Here is a 19,624-nt window from a genome sequence, read left to right as displayed (position 1 = left end):
AATTAGTAGTTTTTCAAGTGTCGAAAGCAGTTTTCAATTCAAAATAGCAAAGTGTCGTCATTATCTTCCTTTCGTTTTTGAAGAGAAATTGGTTAGTATTGTCGCTTTGAAAAGATAATTCAGATTTGCACATAGCATTCTTCTTGTCATTCACACATTAAGAAAGCTGAAAACAAATACATGCATGTGCATTTGCATTTAGACTGCTTGTTGGTTTGATTTAGGACAGTGCATCTAGTGTGTGCTCCTTGCTCTATGTTGAAAGAATATCATCTCTCTTTCTTTAGTAGCTAGGATTTTCATTGCAAAAAGAAGATTAAATGATTGTTTATCATCTTAGATTGCATTTTAGGAATTGTATATCTACATCATGCAGTGAACCCGAAAGGAAAATTTCTTAAGAAATATCAACTGTAAAATAAACTCAATGAACATAAAAACGCTTTGGAACCTAATGCACAACATCTAGAAGTCTAGGTTAGAGACATATTCCGGCGTCGTAAAGCCTGGTAACTGTCGCTTTCATTATTGGTTGGGTGATTCCTCCTCTTTGAGATGACAAGTGCCAGTACGGACTTGTGCTCCCATGTACCGTTGAGTATATATTGGGAGACCACAATAGGCTATATCCTTTATCCATAGGAAGCCCTGTCTGCCGCCCTATCGATCGCAATTTACTAAACACAGCATTTGGGAAGATTAACTGCCGTACCATAAAAAGTATTCTGCAGTTTTGCGATTGGTTTGATAATCCCTCTATCTAGATTTCCAGAGTAGTCTCTTTCGTTCCTTTTCAGACTCCTTAAAGGAAAAGTTCCATCTGAGCACTTGTCACTTGAGGCTCATTAAAAATCGAAGGCGACTAGAGTCATCTTTTGTTTTTTCTCGACTCTTAAAAATTGAAAAATCAAGTTGTGTCAAAGCGTCTAAAATTTATTTTAATTGGAATAATATCACCATTCCCGCATTGGTCTTAGGTTGAGAAAAATGGAGTCCACCAACCAAGTATTTCCCCTTGGAGGAAATCCTAGTCCTTTTTCCTCTTGGGGAGATGTTGGTGCACCTCATATGGCCACATTGTCACTTCCAGGATTGACGATTGGCTTGCCAATATGGCTCTTCTCAAACAATCGAGTCAGCAACTGGATGATACTAAAGTTAACCCCCAACCTTCTACTTCATTCGATTCTCCCTCTCCTCCTTCCTCTTTGCTTGATAAAGTTGGTAAAGCCAAAAATCAATTAACTAAGAAGGAGAAGAAGGAGAAGGAGAAGAAAGAGAAGAAGAAGAAGGAGCCAAAGGCAAAAAGGGGTAACCAGGCATATTCTGGTGAAAATCCACACACTGCACCATCCAAGCCTAAATCTCCATGTGTCATTTGCAAAGGAGACCACTATCATCGAGATTGTCCTTACATTCCTTGGATCTTAAGGGACTGGTCTCCTCGTTTGCACAATCTGGTGTCATCAACCTCTGAAGATCATGTTGAAAGTACACCATCAACTAGTGAAAGCAAAGCATTTCGGCAGAAAAGGAAATGTAAATTTCCTTGTAAATTGTGTGAAGGCAATCACGTCGTCCACCGTTGTCCTTTCCTAGACGAAGCTAAAAGAGTTTTGGATAACCGTCCGGCTTCACCGCTACGACTTCCTCCTGGATATAAGAAACTCTTACCAAGTCCGTCACTAGTTGAAAATCCGACTGACACGCCATTGTTGTCAGTCAAAGCATCTATCATTGAAGATAAACCTGCTGAATCCATACCAGACGAAAGTCAAAAGGTTGAGGCGGCAGTCGACCCAGTCTTGTCTTCGGAAGGTCCATCTTCAGATGACACAATCATCGAAGAGAATGAGAATGACACCATTCAAATTCTTTTTGTAAACACAGACTCCGATGAACATGGGGGAAATCTACCTGTTCCTTTACCGTAGGAAGGAAGTTCGTCAGAGTCATATCCGGTCGTCTATTCGGTCCCACCTCCAAGCAACCTAGTCATTTCCTTCGATTCGAATCTACTAGGAAGACCCCGTGTACTGGCTAATGTACCATTCTGAATCATTGTACAAGCTTACAAAATGATCATGATCGGTACCATCATAGATGAAGGGGCTTCTGTGAGTATCCTTTCCTCAACTGCTTAGGAAGCACTTGGTTCGCCATCGCTTCTGCCTGAGATGAGAAATTTGACAGGCTTCAACAAAGGAACCAGTCGACTGTTAGGGATCCTTCCCAATGTTCCCATAACGTTGGGAAGGAAAACCGTTTACATGAACGTAATGGTAGTCCAAGGACCTCTAGATTATAATCTACTCCTTGGGCGCGACTATATTTATAGCATGGGAGCCATTGTCTCCTCACTCTTTAGAGTAATGTGTTTTTCGCATGAAGGCAGAGTGGTCAAGCTCGTAGACCAGCTTTTGTTCCCCGGCTCACACATATCTAATAGTCAAATGCCATCCCTAAATGGTATTTTCACGCAAGGAATGTCTCATCAATCTCTAGTCTGTGCACCTGAAGAGTGCGAGTGATTTGGGAAGACATGACTGAAACCCAGGGGGCATGCACCCTGGTCTGTTTCGGCAAGAAAAACTTGGGTATAGGGTAAATTTCCGCGAAAGATTTAAGATTGGTCCGACACCCATCCATGTAGGAAGAGGGAGTTAGACTGGGATAAGATTTTTCATCAAGGTTAGGTGATTGGAGCTTTTGTCCAGATGGACTAAGCTGAGGAAGTGTTTCTGTCTACTGTGCGGATGGAAACTTTCTTGCGAATATAAGAACTTATAAATGGTAGCCTGGGAACTTTACTTCGCTATACCTAGGGGCATGCAAACCTTTTTTCCTGAAAGTAAAGAGTGACCATTTATTTTCTTAGTTTGTAGTTTCTCAACCCTTTAAACTTGTAGGATTGGTCGTTCCTAGCTTGCATAATGAAAGGATCCGGAGCAAAGTTTCGAATGGTGCAAGCTCCTTAAAAATTGAACCTATCGATGAGACATCCTTATTATACGACTGGCATGATTAGTTTTTATGCGAAGTTCAAGCTCGTTAAAAATTAAACCTTAGCAATGAGCAAACGTTCCCCCAAAGTTTAAGCTCATTAAAAAATGAACCATTTTCCGGTAAATAACCATTGTGAATGCATTATCATTAGCTTTTTGAGCCCTGGTCGTGTTCTTACCATCACCTCCACTCTGTTTTAGCCAATCATTCACCTCCATTTGATTGTTTACCCCTTTTGAGGAACAACTGTGAAGACTGATCCTGTTAGCCATCCTTGTGACACTGTCGTGAATGGAAAATTCCAAACCTTACCTAGAATCAGCTGCTACCTAAAATTATCACTCGTTCCTCAAAAGACGAGTCTCCTTTAAGCTCTTTTCATCTGACTCATAAAATATGAAAAGATTACAGAGCGATTGGCCTCTCCAGCTCATTAAAGCGACCGGAAGTGCTATGCCTCCTCTAGATTTTAATCTTTTTAGACCCGAGGGATTATTAAACAAAAAGATCGAGCACTTGTTTTGTTTGGCTCGTTAAAATTACAGAAAATTCATCCCTTTTGTATTATTTTATACTTTTTCGGACTTAAGGGATTATATGACAAAAAAGGATTATTTGATTTTCCTTTACGTCCCTTTCAGACTCCCTAAAATTGAAAAGGACCGAGTTATCTTTGTCGTTAAACTCGTTAAAACCGAATAGTGACAAACTTGTCCATATAGACAAGAACGAGTTTCGCTGTCGCTAGGCTCGTTAAAACATAGCGAGGGGTTTGCCCGAAGTGAAAATTATAGAACAAGCATATGTTATCCCCCTCAAGCTTGACAAAAATAAAGAGGTACTAGTCAGAAATGACTGGGGAAAAATTGGGAAGAAAACTTGAAGAAAGTTTATTGGTAGCAAGTCGCTCTTGAACATGACACTTGCACTCCACATCCGAGTCGGGTTGGGTTATTCCATTCACTGGTCATATCACCATTGGTCCATCACACAATCCATATTTTGGGTTAATGCTACCAATCCATGTCAGTGTCGCCGGTATGTTCAAGAGAAGTCGCTGAGAGAATTCACCTGTGTCTCATCCGCTGTAATACTTTCACGCTCCATTCTTTCATGACCGCCACCCAGAACCCTGTATCATTCAGATCGTTTTCACCTCCAAAAATCATTTACTCCGTTCCGTGTCATAGATGTGGGATTCATTAAGGCCTTCCTACGATGGTTCACTTCTTGCCGACGTCAACTCATTATCCAAGAAGTCGACTTAGGAACAACCCTTTCAGTACTTTGAAGCTTGCATGCCTCAATGGCAAGTTTCTCACTTCCAGTGACAGGTTTACATCAATGGCTTTTGACCGAAAGATTTTGCATGGTGTTCAACACCAAGTCCCTTTTCACCCGACGCGAATTGTACTGTAGTACCTTGAGGGTCATCATCATTATCAGTGATTCCTCTCACGCCTGTTAACAGCTTACATCGTTGGCTAGTAATCAGGTGATGTCTTTCCATGTTCGACTCCAGAACATATTTCACATGGATCGACTTGTACTCCGAGTGAAGATTGAACGAGTTTGAAGACCCCGGATCTAGTTTCATCCATCTGGGCTGCGATATATTCAGGAAAGTAAAGACATCAAATGTACACTATTGCTGCACAGATGATCATCATAATCAAAGGATGATGACTCTATCAGAATCATCAGTCTGCCACACAGATGGTTGTCTGTCTCATGTACATGAAAATGAATTTATAAAGCTGAGCATGGGAATGCCCGCCTCAGCTAGATCATGAAAAATATTATGAAGATAATGTATTGTATTGTATCTTATTACAGGTCACCTTCCAGCTCAAAAAAACTTCGAATCCTCATGATAAAGCATTTCACCCGACATCAGAAGATTAACGACCTCATGCTTTAGGGGGCAACTGTTATAGACATTTTTGGGCACTACAACCCCAATCATACATGTCCATAAACCAAGGGCTCCAAAGTCCCTAAAAGTGTTGTTTCATACCCTAAAGGAACAAGGTCAGCTGATTACATCATCTCCCAGAAGTTCTCCACAGAAAACTGCTTAGAACTGGTCAAAGCTGGACCATATAGACTGCCCAGTGCAGAGGGTGCGATGCATCCCACCTACTCAGTGAAAAAGGGTGCGATGCATACTGAAAATCCCTTCTGTAAGGTGCGATGGACGAGAGTAGACATATGGTAGAGACAATTTTCAAGGTGGATCGTCATGGAATCTTCTAGAAACTTCTCCTGTGACACTTGCCTCCCTGAATTCGCCCAGGGATGAGTAAGAGATCATCAATCTCCAAGTGGAATCAAGAACTATCAGAGAGAGGACACTAATCAAAATCCCAGAAGCTGACTCACCCCCCTGCAATCATCTATATATGGATCCCTCATCCTAGAAATCCAGAGCCTGGAATTTTGTATCTTGTACGGAAGTGCTGTTGGTTTCTTGGTGGAATATCATAGTGTTTGGTGATCTAAGTTTTTCATGAGGTGAAAGAAGGGCTTTCATGCTGGAGGATGACACTGGGTCAGAACAATTGGTTGTAATCCTCTTTGCTATTCTTGATATTAATAAAGCTATTCAAGTTTTCCTCCACATTCTTGTATGTTTGATGATATATGCATTTATGTGGTCAATATATATTTGGTCCTATATTGTTTATGATTGCAGATCTTTGTTCTTCGATGGTATTATGCTTCTTTGATTCTACAGGTGCTCTTTGAAGCTGGGTAGACGAAGGAGAAGCGGCAAGGATCTGCCAGAAGGGAGAGGAACCGAGCAAGGAACCAAGCGCAAGACTGAGGTTGGTGTCCTTCATTTCCCTCTTATCTACATCTCATAAAGGAAAACAAAAGTAGTTTTAGTTTGTATGTTTCTAAGATAGCTACTAGTCTTAGTGGGACTAGCAACTTTGAGTGGACACTAGATTTCCCGATAACAACAGGGACTACAACCCCTGCTTCATAGTTCAGCTTCATAAATGCTTGCACAGTCAGAGTTTTGCACATGGTCCTATAATCCCATACAACCGTTGGTATGCACAGGTCCTAATTGGTGCGTCTCACATGGTGGACCCTATTCAGCACTTCGCACACCTTGTCAAAGGCTTCCTCATGTATGATGTTTGACGTGCTAGGTTTTATCATGCTTCGTCGTTCGCGCACTTGTCTTTCCTGCTTCTAGTTGTTGTTCTTGTTTCCTATTATGATAGTGGTGTGCGTTCGTGCGGGCTGCGTACCATACGCCTGTAGCCATCTAGAAAGGTGGGCACGCAAGCTGTTTCACCCATCATAACTGGCTCTCATCCATAGCTAAGGCTTTCCAAATCGTATAAGCATCCCCTTTCTGCATTCGTGCTAGCTCTCAATACTTCTCTGATGCGTACCCCACCATCTTGCGGGCATTGCGTGCAGTGCCCATTTCAGAGAATCAAAACGCTATTGTTCTGGCACTGCACTTTCAAATTTGTTAAGGAATTCATCCACCGCTATCAACCCATCATACATAGGCAGATCCCTTAACTCTGTTTTCATGCAGCACAGTGATCTAACCATCATGTTTCAATTTAGTGTGGTTACCTCGTGTCACCGGTTCTGCCATTGTTCTATTTCCTCATCTGAATCTGATGTGCAGGAGCTTTTGCGCTCCCACGAAATATGGCCATCCGCTGTAGGATTCACCCAATCCTATTCCCAAGTGGTTATTTTGTAGATACATTCTAGCTCATCATCGCTCTCTTCATCGTGCACTGGCTCTGTGTAGCGCGCTCCTTCTGTAGGGTCTAAAGGCACCACTACACATAGTGACTTTTTCTCAAAAATCATTTTGTGCTTCTTTAGATTTATTACTCCATTCATATCAGCAGCCCAGTCTATTCCTAGTAGCATGGAATAGTGATTGCTATCATCGACAATCTCTATCACTTCGAAATCCGCCAGCGAGCTTACACCTTCAATATCATGGGTAAGATCTTCTGTTGGTTCACCATTCACAATTGAATGGGAGACCATTGTAGCGTGGTTCTGCCCATGCATTCCCATGTTTTTTTCGTTGTATGTTCATGTTTGATCCTAGATCTAGAATTAATTGATCCATTTCATACTCCCCAATTTGCGCAGTCAATCTCATTTCCCTTCCTATTCACGATGTGTGCTTTTCGAGTTTTCGGACTACGCGTGGTTCTCCTGACCCAGTGCACCTAGTGATAAGTTCTTGCAGCCCTTTCATAGGCTTTCTGTCGCACAACAGTTTCATACATGTCTCCAGAAAGGTAGTGATCATTGAAGGATCCATCTCTGGCTCCAGTTGATCCTTACTACCTGAAGTGGAGGCCTCTGTGAAGCTCTTCTTAGCTTCCATGAATGTCTCGTTCACGCATTCTAGATCAAATTCAGGTTCTTTTATAGGAGCCTTGCGAACCCATGCACTTTCTTCAGGTTTCTTACTGTTTTCATCTCCTGTTGCAATACTGCTTATGAGCACTATGTTTACATTCGGGTCCTCTTCGCGTGGTTCAAACCTCATCATTTACAAATTCTAAGTCGGGGGAGGCTGGAGTACCCCTTTCTCGCGCAGCCTCACTATCAGTGTAGGGCAGTCCTTTGCCTCATGATCAAACTGAGTACAGTATAAACATGATGTTCTCATCGGATTCATACAATCGTGGCCATAGTTCCCTGGCCCTCCGCAATTGTAACAAATTAGTTGTCCGCAACCCGTTCCTAGTCCCATTCCACCTTGACCTCGTCCGCACCCTTGAAATCCAGTGCATGCCATTCCTTCATTTGGGTCGAGGGCTCGTGTTTTGGCCTGCACCATGTAGGTTAGCATCCGATCCATCATTAGCTCATAACTTCTGCAGGTGCGCTCATCATGGCCTACCAACCTGCAGAAATTATAGAACAATTGCTAGGATGTCTGCATATACTTCTGTAATAAATGAAAATTATCCATAACATGTTTTCCTCCTATCTAACAGATTGCACACCATAATACAGGCATCGCGCTTGGTACTGCTTGTGCCTCTGGTCTTAATGGCATTGGCCCTCCTCCTACCAAGTAATTCATGAAGACTAGATAATGGTCCTTGTCATGCCCCTGGCCCTTACATTTTGTGCACCATACCTCCTCACGCGCTTCTGGGTGAGTTGTCATGTCCTATTTCAAACTCTGCATTTCTAAACACAAATTTTACAGTTGCGAGTGGATTTGTTAGACTCCTAAGCTAGGATATTGTATTGGGGTATCGTGCGGTCTCATTGCAATCTCCAAAGCTTTGGCCTGGGTGGATAACTTCTGCTACGACAGCGCCATTCTTAGATGCGGTGTTAGTGACGCTACAAACCATGCGAGGTGCTACCCATCTTTCAAGTTCATGTTGGCTTCATGAATCATACTCTTTAGTCTCTGATCGAGATCCCATGGGGTCTCACCTGGAAGCATTGCGATCTCCTTAAACCTGATAATTGATTCTGTCTCCCACTTTGGCCTGCTAAATTCCCTATTCAGCGCCGCTTGGATATCTGCGATCCTCGTGGTGAAATGGTCATTAGAATTCTTAATGTACCATGCCAGTGCGTGATCTTGCAATGCGCTCACCAACGTTGCCTTCTTTATATTGTCATCCACACTCCTTGTGCTTTCCATATGGCCCTTAGCATGAACCAAAATTGGTCCAAATCTTCGTTCCCTACTCCTTTGAATACCGACAATTTTATTGCGCTTGCCATATTGAACTGTGGTGGTGGCGGAGGTGGTGTGGGCAGAGATGGAGGTGAAGATGGTGAGATTGGTGGTGGTGTAGGTGGAGGTTGTAGGCACGTAATTCGCTGCCTTATCAGACTAACTACTCTTCTCGGAGAAACTCTCGCAAGCTCTTCCTCACTTTCCCGCTGAGGTGAAATCAAGGGGCTATTCTCTATCTCTATGCTACCTTCGTTTCTATAGATCCTCCCACTTCATGTAGCCCCAAACATCAATTTATTCGCATAACCCGATTTTCACATAATAACATCTTAATCCAAGTGTTCAGAGATTTAATGTACTTACCTCGCGGTCCTTTGAGGAAGTGTCATTCTACCTCACTGTAACTAACTGTTGTGTCTACCACAAACTCAGTCATAAACCCCCCTATAATTCAATCGAGCCAATGGTCCACAGAACGCGCGATCTTATCTTCTGATGCTTCTAGTCTGTGCACTAATTCTGGAGTCCACACAATTGGTTTGTCAATCCTACACCTTCTCTAAATGTCTGCTAGCTTCACGATCTGCTCATACAACTCAGAGGGAAAGGACGCAAAGAAAATTTCATGGATTTCCATATATAAGTAGCGCTCCAACCACTGTTCCTTTGATACTCGCGAATTCCTGCTGTCCTACATCGTGAACTCGTGAATCTTTCTATTTAACCACCCTTCAATTTCTTTCTTTGTTGGATTCCAGTGACACGACATCAGAGATCCCTCATGCAGATCACAATCCCGATAATGGAACCATTTGTTGACTTGTTGGGGCCTAACCTAGGTTCGGAGATGATTTAGCCAAACAAATCCCAGTACTACTGCCCCTTCTGACAACAATCCATGGAACGCGAATTGAGGTCTCACTCAAAGTAGTATGGGAGGGTTCTAGAACTAGGTTTCCACACCCTGGGGATGTTTGATGGGTTCCGAGTGGTCCACGGGTTGACCCTGCGTGCACGTTGCTACGCGCACTTATCTATACCTCACAGCCAGTGATGCTGCCTTTGCGTAACCCTACTTGGGGGCCAAACAGTGCTATTATCCAAATCCTTAATAGGAACCTGATATTAGTTGATTAACTTAGCTTATCTGTATGCTTTCATTTATTCATAACAATATTCACCATTCATACAAAAGTGTGCAGTAACTAAACAATATAATTGCACTTGATATCAAACATGTAATAACTTAAGAACGAATACATGGAATTTAGATAAAACTTCTCTTTATTATTCTTCTTCCTCGGTTATAGATGTGACTCCGCCCTGCGCACTCAGCTGCAGGGTTTTTCACCCTCAGCTGCAGACTCTACCAGGCCTCTGTGCACTCAGATGCAGAGCCTCTTCCTACTACTACGACCCAAGATACTAGACTCTTACTCTATGCTTCTCTGTTTTTCAGACTCCATGTGTTGGTTCACTCCCTTAACTACTTTACAACTTAGAGCATCACTTTATTTATATAATCCCATGGTCCTTGGACCATGGGTGGGTAGGCCACCACTACATTGAAAACTTAGGACAGACAACCCTATGACTCTAACATACAATTTGCTCTCCGCACCCACAATTCGTGGAGATTTTACAAAAATGTTACTCAAAACTTGGGCTTTGAGCCCCAAACCATGTTGTGGGGGGGATTCCATGCCCTACAGGTTTATAGTTGTGTTGCTTCCACACATCATATTACCTTTGACACAATAGAAAATAGAGACTCCAACCGAAGCTTTAGAGTTGGTAATGAAGTTAGAAGCTTCGTTGATAAGTGATAGAAATATGGTTATGCAGTAGATACAAAGTCATCTGGAGAATTTGAATCTATAGCTATAGGACATGAAGAAGAGTAAAAAAGTTCATGAAGAGGTCTAGTGTACAAAATGAAAATTAAAAGGTCACTCTAAAGAGAAATGTCCTATTTTCATAAATTACATTACTAGGGGAGCACCTAATCCTTTGAATGTTGGATCTAGATTGTGGTGCGAATTATGCCAAACTAGAGGTGAACATTGCTCTGAAGATTTATATTTTTTACAAAAATATATGCAGACCACAAAGAAATTATTTTTCAAGTTCTATAAGTTAGTGGGGCATGATGAAAATTATTGTCAAGCCTATGAACTGATGATGGATCTTGGTGTTGATACATATAGAATGCAAGTTGAAGAAAAAGGACATGAACAAAGTGGACAACACGGTGGTAGAGGTGGTGGAGCTGGTCGAGGTTGAGATCAGTTTATTTGTTATAACTGTGACCAGGCTGGTCACTTTGTAAGAGACCATCAAAATCCAACTATGACATGTAAGTATTGCAAATAATTTGATCATGTAATAGAAGAGTGTCTGTTACTTTTTCAGCGAAAGTGGAAGAAAAGAAGAATCGACAGCTAACCCAGCACATTCAGATGATGACTAAGGAAATGAGGACAGATGAAACTCGTGTTAATATTGTAACAAGGAGTGGAGCTGCGACAAGAAATGACGAAGAAATTGGGAAGAATGTAGTTGAAGATACGTGGGTTAGAAAAACTACAAAAAAAGCACTGATGTTTGATACTCAAAAGTAAAATTAAGTCTTTATGGAGGAAAATCGAAGCTTTATGGGTGTATAACCTTCGACATCCATCGTGTAGCCGAAGCATAAGAATAACAATGACATAATAGTAGCTGCGACAAAAGATATGGATCCAAGTATTTTAAAATATTTCCTAGAAACTTTCATGAAGTTGTTACGGAACCAGAAATATGTAGTAGGACTACAGGAATTGATAGAATCATGCGCATCTAAGGAAGTACCGTGGAGTGAAATGCGAGAAGTGAATAATTTATATAGAAAAAAGAGAACTGGAAAGGAAATGAGGCTTAGTGCAAAAATAAGAGAATATGATATGGACTGAGTTATTTTAGATCTAGGATTGGAAGCTAATGTCATAACAAATAAAACATGGTAACTAATGGGTAAACTGAAGTTGCAATGATCACCTATTCAACTGAGAATGGCAAATCAATAGAATATTGTTCCTCTAAGAAGATTATCAGGCATTACAGTGGATATTGAAGGGGTGCGCACTACTACATATTTTGAGGTAATAGAAATTGTGGATGACAATAACCCCTATCCTGCATTACTTGGATTGGATTGGTCATTTGCTAACATGGCTATAATCAACTTGAAGAAGAGGAAAATGATATTTGAAAGAAACAATATGAGAGTGATCGTTCCATTAGATCCATTAGAAGGGGAAAGGTATACTGAACCTATTAAAGAAGATTACATCGCAATTGATTAGATAACATCTATCAAGTGACAGCCAAAGAATAAGAATGGATTAGCCCCACTACAGATGGAAAGTTGAGTTGGGAGCATAACAACTCATTTTCTTCAAATTCAGAAGAAGAATTAGAAAATTGGAAAAATAGGTTACATGAAGTGTCTACAGGGTGATGTGCGAGAGTGACTAAATCACTTCACTCTATAACCTATGAGGTATATAATTTTCCTTACTATGATGGTTTGCGTGATATAAATATTTTCTTGAAGAATATGAAGAACGGGTAACATAATGTCAAAGATTATTAGCCTTGGATATAGTCCTAAGAGCTACTCCTGCTAGATGGTGGGGCACAAATAAGAGGAATATAGGAACTTGGCAAGAATGTCAAAGCTTGATATGGGTAAGGTTTGGTCAGGTAGACATAGAATTGAGAGATAAATATGATGGTCAAATTGATCCTAGAGAGCACATCCATATTTGCATGATAACATGGAAAGGGATTCCACAAGAGGAATGGGTGCATGAGTGTATCCATACATTAGAGGCAATTCCTCAAAATTGGTATTTGGAAATAGAACTTCGACATGGTACTGCGAGCTAGACAGATATGGTTGATGGGTTTATATTGACATTTAGATTTGAAGATGATTTTCCACATATAGATTCATCCCTTCACATAGTTAAAAATAATATTTTTTAGAATGAGATTCCACTCACTTGGTAACCTCATTGGGTTGCATAGTTATAGAATGTACTAGAATGCTACAAGATCGTTGCAGAAGAAGATGAAGACCCTCACAATATTGACATAGAAGAGTCTAAAGGTTATGACAAAGTGAATGGACCTGAGAGAGAAATGCCTAATATAAAAAATCCATTAAAGACAAAGAAGGTGAATATCGGGTTAGAAAATGAGTTGAAGTTTACAACCATAAGAGATTAATGGGATGAATAAACAATCAGCAAAGTGAAAAATCTTGTGCATGAATACTAGGATTTAATCCCCACTAATTTCTTAGATATTAAAGGCATAGTATGAGACTTGGGAGTTATGAAGATTCCTCTGAATCCTGATGCAAAGCCATTTAAGAAAAGGCCTTATAGACTAAATCCAAAATACAAAGAAAAAGTGAAGAAAGAACTAGAGAAAATGATAGTAGCTGGAATCATTGAACCCGTGGAAGAATTAGAGTGGGTAAGCCCTATGGTTGTACAAGAAAAGAAAACACAGGGTCAAATCAGGATTTTTGTTGATTTAAGGAAGTTAAATGATGCATGTCTATATGATCCATTCACTACACCTTTCACTGATGAAGTATTGGACAATGTAGGACGTTAGGACGTGAGGAAGCCTATTCAATAGATTTCCAAGATACCATCAGATTAGAATTGCACTAGAGGATACACATAAGACCACCTTCACTACAAATGGGGTCCATATCAGTATACAGTGATGCCTTTTGGGTTGAATAATGCCCCTGCCATATTTTCAAGAGTAGTGGTCGTAACTTTCAAAGAGTATATTCACAAGTTTTTGGAAGTATACTTCGATGATTAGACAATGTTTGGGTTATTAAAGAAACATGTTTCCATTTTAAGGCTGATGCTTGACACATGCAGATAATATCAAATTTCTCTAAGTATGAAGAAGTGTATATTTTGTGTACCTTTCGGTATATTGCTAGGAAAAATTGCTTGCAAGCAAGGATTTATGGCGGATTCTGTGAAGATTGTTATTATTGTGAATTTACCTCCACCAAAGATAGTTAGGCAGCTTTGCATCACACTGGAAGATATAGGATATTACAGAAAGTTGATCAAGGGATATGCGCTGATGGAAAAAATGTTGAAGAAAGAAGAACCATTTCTATGGAATGAAGAGTGTCAAAAGAACCTCAACACATTAAAAGAAAAGATGGTAACTACGCCTATTTTTTTTTTCCCATAATGGAATAAGGAATTTCATGTTCATGTGGATTCTTCATGCATAACTTTAGTTGTAATATTGGCACAACCTGGTGCAGGAGAAATAAATCACCCCATAGCTTTTGCAAGTAGGAAACTGTCTAACGTAGAGAACTATACAACTACAGAAAGGGAAGGCCTAGCTATGGTATATGCATTATTTGTTGGGATCACATTTTAGGATGTTCACAGATCACTCTGCACTAAAGTATTCAATCAACAAGCCTGTTTTAGGAGGAAAAATCTACAGGTGGATATTACTATTTCAAGAGTATGACTTTGAAGTTATTGTTAAGCCATTAAGACTAAACTTTGGACCTAATCATTTGTCGAGGATAGAAATAAGAGAAGAACCAATAGATATAGAGGATAATCTTCTTGATGCGTAGTTTTTTTTATAATAGAGGCAGATGAGAATTTTGTTGATATTATTTAGTTCTTAACCACATGAATGGCCCCTTCAGAATACACTACTGTTGTGGGGAAAAATGCCTATGCAGGACGATCCTATCCACCTAAGGTGTGACAATGCCTTAGCAACAAACAGAGACAACTATTCTAGTATTCTTCCTTTATGAATTGAGAATGAAGAGAGATGGATGGACTAACCGGTGTCTTCCGTTTGTCCCTCGATCCGGTTTCTCTTCTCTTTGGGAGTTCCCAGCTACTTGCCTTCTCGCTCGCCCAGCTTCAAGAGGTTTCTGCAAGATCACAAGAAGAGAACACTACACAAAGACATAGATTCATATTCATAACTAGTTCAGGATTAGAAATAAACTAAACATACTAATGCAATCATACATCAAAGATACACCAGTATATAGGAGGAACCAAGATAGCTTTATTGATGAATAACAAGGTTCAGGAAGAGATACAACCCAGCGGGCTCCAATCCAGCATCTCCTTCCCAGCAAATGAAATTCCTATCTTCACCTTCCCTCAAAGCATTAAGCACCCAATGATTCCAATCTCAAACCAACAGCAATTATTTGCAATAACAAAATTCCAGCCTCCTAGATCTCATGGAGGAGAGATCCATATATAGATGTTTGGAGAGAGGATGAGTCAGCTTGAGATCTGACTAGTGTCCTCTCCCTCTGTCAGTTCTTGCTTCCACTTGGAGGTTCTTGCTTCCACTTGGAGATTGAGAACCTCTTACTCATCACTAGTCGAATTCACTGAGGCAAGTGTCATTGAGGAAGATTTTGGAAGCTTCCAGGGTCTTGACACCTTGTTGAATGAACTTGCCATTTGTCAATTCTCGCTCAACGCACCCTGGTAGTGCTTCTACCTGCGTTGCAGTGCAGGTAGCCAGTGCAGACTTTGCATTTCAGCACAGACAGCTAGTGGAGCCTCTGAATTGATCCTGAATTGACTTGTTTTTGAGCAGTTTCTAGTGGAGAACTTCTGTGAATTGTTGTGGTTTGTTGGCCTTGTTCCTCTAGGGGTAGGAACAACATGTTTAGGGACTTTGGATCCCTTAGATTATGGAAATTTCATGCTTATAGCTGCAAGGCACAAAAATGTCTATAACAGTTGCCCCCTAAAGTATGAGGCCGTTTATCGGGTGAAATGCTTTATTAGGAGGATCCGAAGTTCATTCATTGCTGGGAGGAGACCTGTAATAAGATACAATACAATACATTATTTTTCACACTGCTTTCATGATCTAGATGAGGCGGGCATTCCCATGCTCAGCTTTATAAATTCATTTTTATGTACATAGAACAGACAATCGTCTGATGGTAGACTGATAATTTTGATGAAATTATCATCCTTTGGGTAGGATGATTATCTGCTGCAATGATGTACATGTCAATGTCTTTATCTTTCCTGAATATATATCGCAGCCCGGATGGATGAAACTAGATCCGGGGTCTTCAAACTCGTTCGATCTTCACTCTAAGTACAAGTCGATCCATGTGAGAAATGTTCTGAAGTCGAACATGGAAAGACATCGCTTGATTACCGGTCAATGAAGTAAACCGTTAACAAGCGCGAGAGGAATCACCGATAATGATAATGACCCTCAAGGTACTGCAGTACAATTCACGTGGTTTGAATAAAGGACTTGGCATCGAACACCACGCAAAATATTTCGGTCGAAGGTTATTGATGTATACCTGTAGCCGGAAGTGAGAAACTCGCCATTGAGGCATGCAAGCTTCAAAGTACCGAAGGGGTTGTTCCTAGATCAACTTCTTGGATAATGAGCTGATGTCGACAAGAAGCAATCCGTCAAAGGAGGGCCTTAATGAATCCCACATCAGTGACACGGAACGGAGCAAATGATTTTGATGGAGGTGAAAACGATCTGATGACATATGATTCAGGGTGGCAGTCATGAAAGGATGAAGGATAATGTATGGCAGTGGATGGGACACGGTTGACTACTTTGAACGACTTCTCTTGAACATATAGTGACACTTATGCGATGGATCGGTAGCATTACCCCAAATATGGATGGTATGGCGAGACCATGGTGATGTGACCGGTGAATGAAACAACCCAACCCGACTGTGGTACGGAGGAAAAGTGTCATGTTCAAGAGCGACTTGCTACCATCAAAGTTTTCTTGAGTTTCTCCCAATTTTTCCCCAGTCATTGCTGACCAGTACCTCTTTATTTTTGTCAAGCTTGAGGAGGATAACATATGCTTGTTCTATAACTTGCCCTTCGGGCAAGCCCATCGCTACGTTTTAACGAGCCTAGCAATAGTGAAACTCGTTCTCGTCTACAGACAAGTTTGTCGCTATTTAATGATTTTAACGAGTCTAGCGACAAAGATAACTCGGTCCTTTTCATTTTTAGAGAGTCTGAAAAGGTACGTAAAGTCAATTCCGAAAGTCCTTTTTCGTCATCTAATCCCTTAAGTCCGAAAAAGTATAAAACAATACATAAGGGATGAGTTTTCGATAGTTTTAACGAGCTGAACAAAACAAGCGCTCGATCTTTTTGTGCAATAATCCCTCACGTCCAAAAAGATAAAAATCTAGAGGAGGGATAGCACTTCTGGTCGCTTTAACGAGCTGGAAGGCCAAAGCTCGACAATCTTTTCATATTTTAGTGAGATGAAAAGAGCTTAAAGAAGACTCGTCTTTTGAGGAACGAGTGATGAAACGGGTTAGCAACTGATTCCAGGTACGGGTTGGAATTTTCCAATCATGGCAGTGTCACAAGGATGGCTAGTGAAATCACTCTTCGGAGCTGTTCCTCAAAATGGGTAAACAATCATATGGAGGTGAACGATCGACCAATGGAAAAGTGGAGGTGATGGTGCAAACACGACCAAGGCTTTAATGGCTGATGATATTACATTCACTGTGGTTATTTACCGGGTAGTTCATTTTTTAACGAGCTTAAACGCGGATTGAAACACTTGCTCGATCTTATGTTTATTTTTTAACGAGCATGAACTATGCGCTAAAACTGCTCGGATCTTGCGTTTATTTTTTAACGAGCATGAACTGTGTGCTAAAACTGCTCGATTACCCAGTCATATGATAAGAATGTCTCATTAAGATTCTATTTTATGGAGCTTCATCTTACAAAGCTTTGCTCCGGATCCTTTCATTATGCAAGTTCGGAAATGACTAATCCTACGAGTTTAAAGGGTTAGACCTACAGGTTTAAAGGGAGGACCTAAAAATTTAAAAAATAAATAGCTACCCCTTGCTTGCACTCCAAAAGGTTTGCATGCCCCCAGGCATAAAACAGAGTTTCAAGGTTACCCCTACTTCATCTTCCGCCAAAACAATTGTTTTACCAAGAGAGGCCTACCTCTTTCAGGTTACCCAAAGATTGTTCTGTTATTCTTTCAACAAAACACTTCTTCGGCGGTGTCTATCGAGATAGATAAAGGTGAGTGACGACGCCCGCCCTCTCACATAACTTTGACAAGAGAATCTTATTCTAGAACAACCCCACTTCCAACCACGGACGAGGTACAGACTAGTCATATTCTCCCGCAGAAACCTACCCTATACCCAAAGCTTTCCTGCCGAAGCAGACCAGGACGCATGCCCCCTGGGTTCCAGTCATATCCTCCCGGATTACTCACGCTCATCAGGAGGAAGGACCGTGGGTTGAGGCATTTCTTGCGTGAAGAGACCATTTAGGGATGGTATATGGTTGTTTGCGATGCATGATCCGGGAAATGAAAGCTGGTCTACGAGCTTGACCACTCTTCCTTCGTGCGGAAAACAAATTACTCTAAAGAGTGAGGAGACGATGACTCCCATGCAATATATATAGTCTCGTCCAAGGAGTAGGTTATAATCCAAGGGTCCTTGAACGACCATCACGTTCATTTGAACGGTCTTCCCTTTCAATGTGATAGGCACATTGGGGAGGATCCCTAAAGGTCGATTGGTTCCTTTATCAAAGCCTGTCAGATTTCTCATTTCAGGCAAAAGCGCTGGCGAACCAAGCGCTTTCCAAGCAATAGAGGAAAGGATACTCACAGATGCCCCCTCATCAATGATGGTGCCAGCCATTACCATTCTGTATATTTGAACGATAATCCTGAATGGTATGCTTGCTGGCAAACAGGGTCTGCCTAGTTGGTTCCAGTCGAACGAGACAACTAGGTTGCTTGGTGGTGGGACCGAATAGACGGTTGGGTATGACTCTGACGAAGTTCCTTCCTACGATAAAGGAATGGGTAAATTGCCCCCTTGTTCATCGGAGTCTATGTTGATGAAGAGAATTTGGACGGTGTCGTCTTTATTCTCCTCTGTGATGGTATCATTCGAGGATAGAGCCTCTGAAGGCAAAACCGGGTCAACTGCCACCTCAACCTTTTGACTTTCGTCAGGTATGGATTCAGACGGTTCATCCTCAATGATAGGTGCTTCGGCTGACCACCTGAGCGGGCCAGCCGGGTTCTCAACTGGTGAAGGACTTGGCAGGAGTCTTTGATATCCAGGAGGAAGTTGCGCTCGTAAAATCGGGTGATCTTCCAAAAATCTTTTAGCCTTGTCTAAGAAGGGACAACGGTGGATGGCATGGTCGCCTTCACACAGTTTGCAGGGAAATCTAGCTTTCCCTCTCTATCCTATGACTTCACTTTCACTAGTTGACGGTGAGCTGTCAACATGGCTATCAGAGGTTGACGCCACCGAATTGTGCAAACGGGGAGACCAGTCCCTTAGTATCCGAGGGATGCAGGGACAATCTCTGTGGAAGTGGTCTCCCTTGCATATGACACATGGCGATTTAGGCCTAGTCAGTGTTGTGTGTGGATTTTCGTCAGACGCCACTTGTTTGCCCCCAGTCGCTTTTGGCTCCTTCTTCTTCTTCTCTTTCTTCTTCTTTTCCTTCTTCTCCTTAGGAACTTGGTTTTTTGTTTTACCAGTTCCGTCAAGCGAAGAGGAAGGAGGAGAGGAAGAATTAGATGAAGTAGAAGGCTGGTGGGAAACTTTGGTCTGGTCTAACTGTTGATTCGACTGTTCAGGAATAGTGGTGTTCTGAACGACATTGGTTGAGAAGATCCAGACCGGCAAGCCAATTGTCAGTCCTGGAAGCGACAACGTGGCCATGTGGGGCGCACCAACATCTCCCCAAGAGGAGAAGGGACTAGGATTTCCACCAAGGGGAATTCCTTGGTTGGTGT

This window comes from Pinus tabuliformis, chromosome 9 (genome assembly GCF_031772625.1).
Source record: "Pinus tabuliformis cultivar Carrire ecotype Pingquan chromosome 9, CPIR1, whole genome shotgun sequence".
Lineage (NCBI taxonomy): Eukaryota > Viridiplantae > Streptophyta > Pinopsida > Pinales > Pinaceae > Pinus > Pinus tabuliformis.
This window is presented reverse-complemented; position numbering follows the sequence as displayed.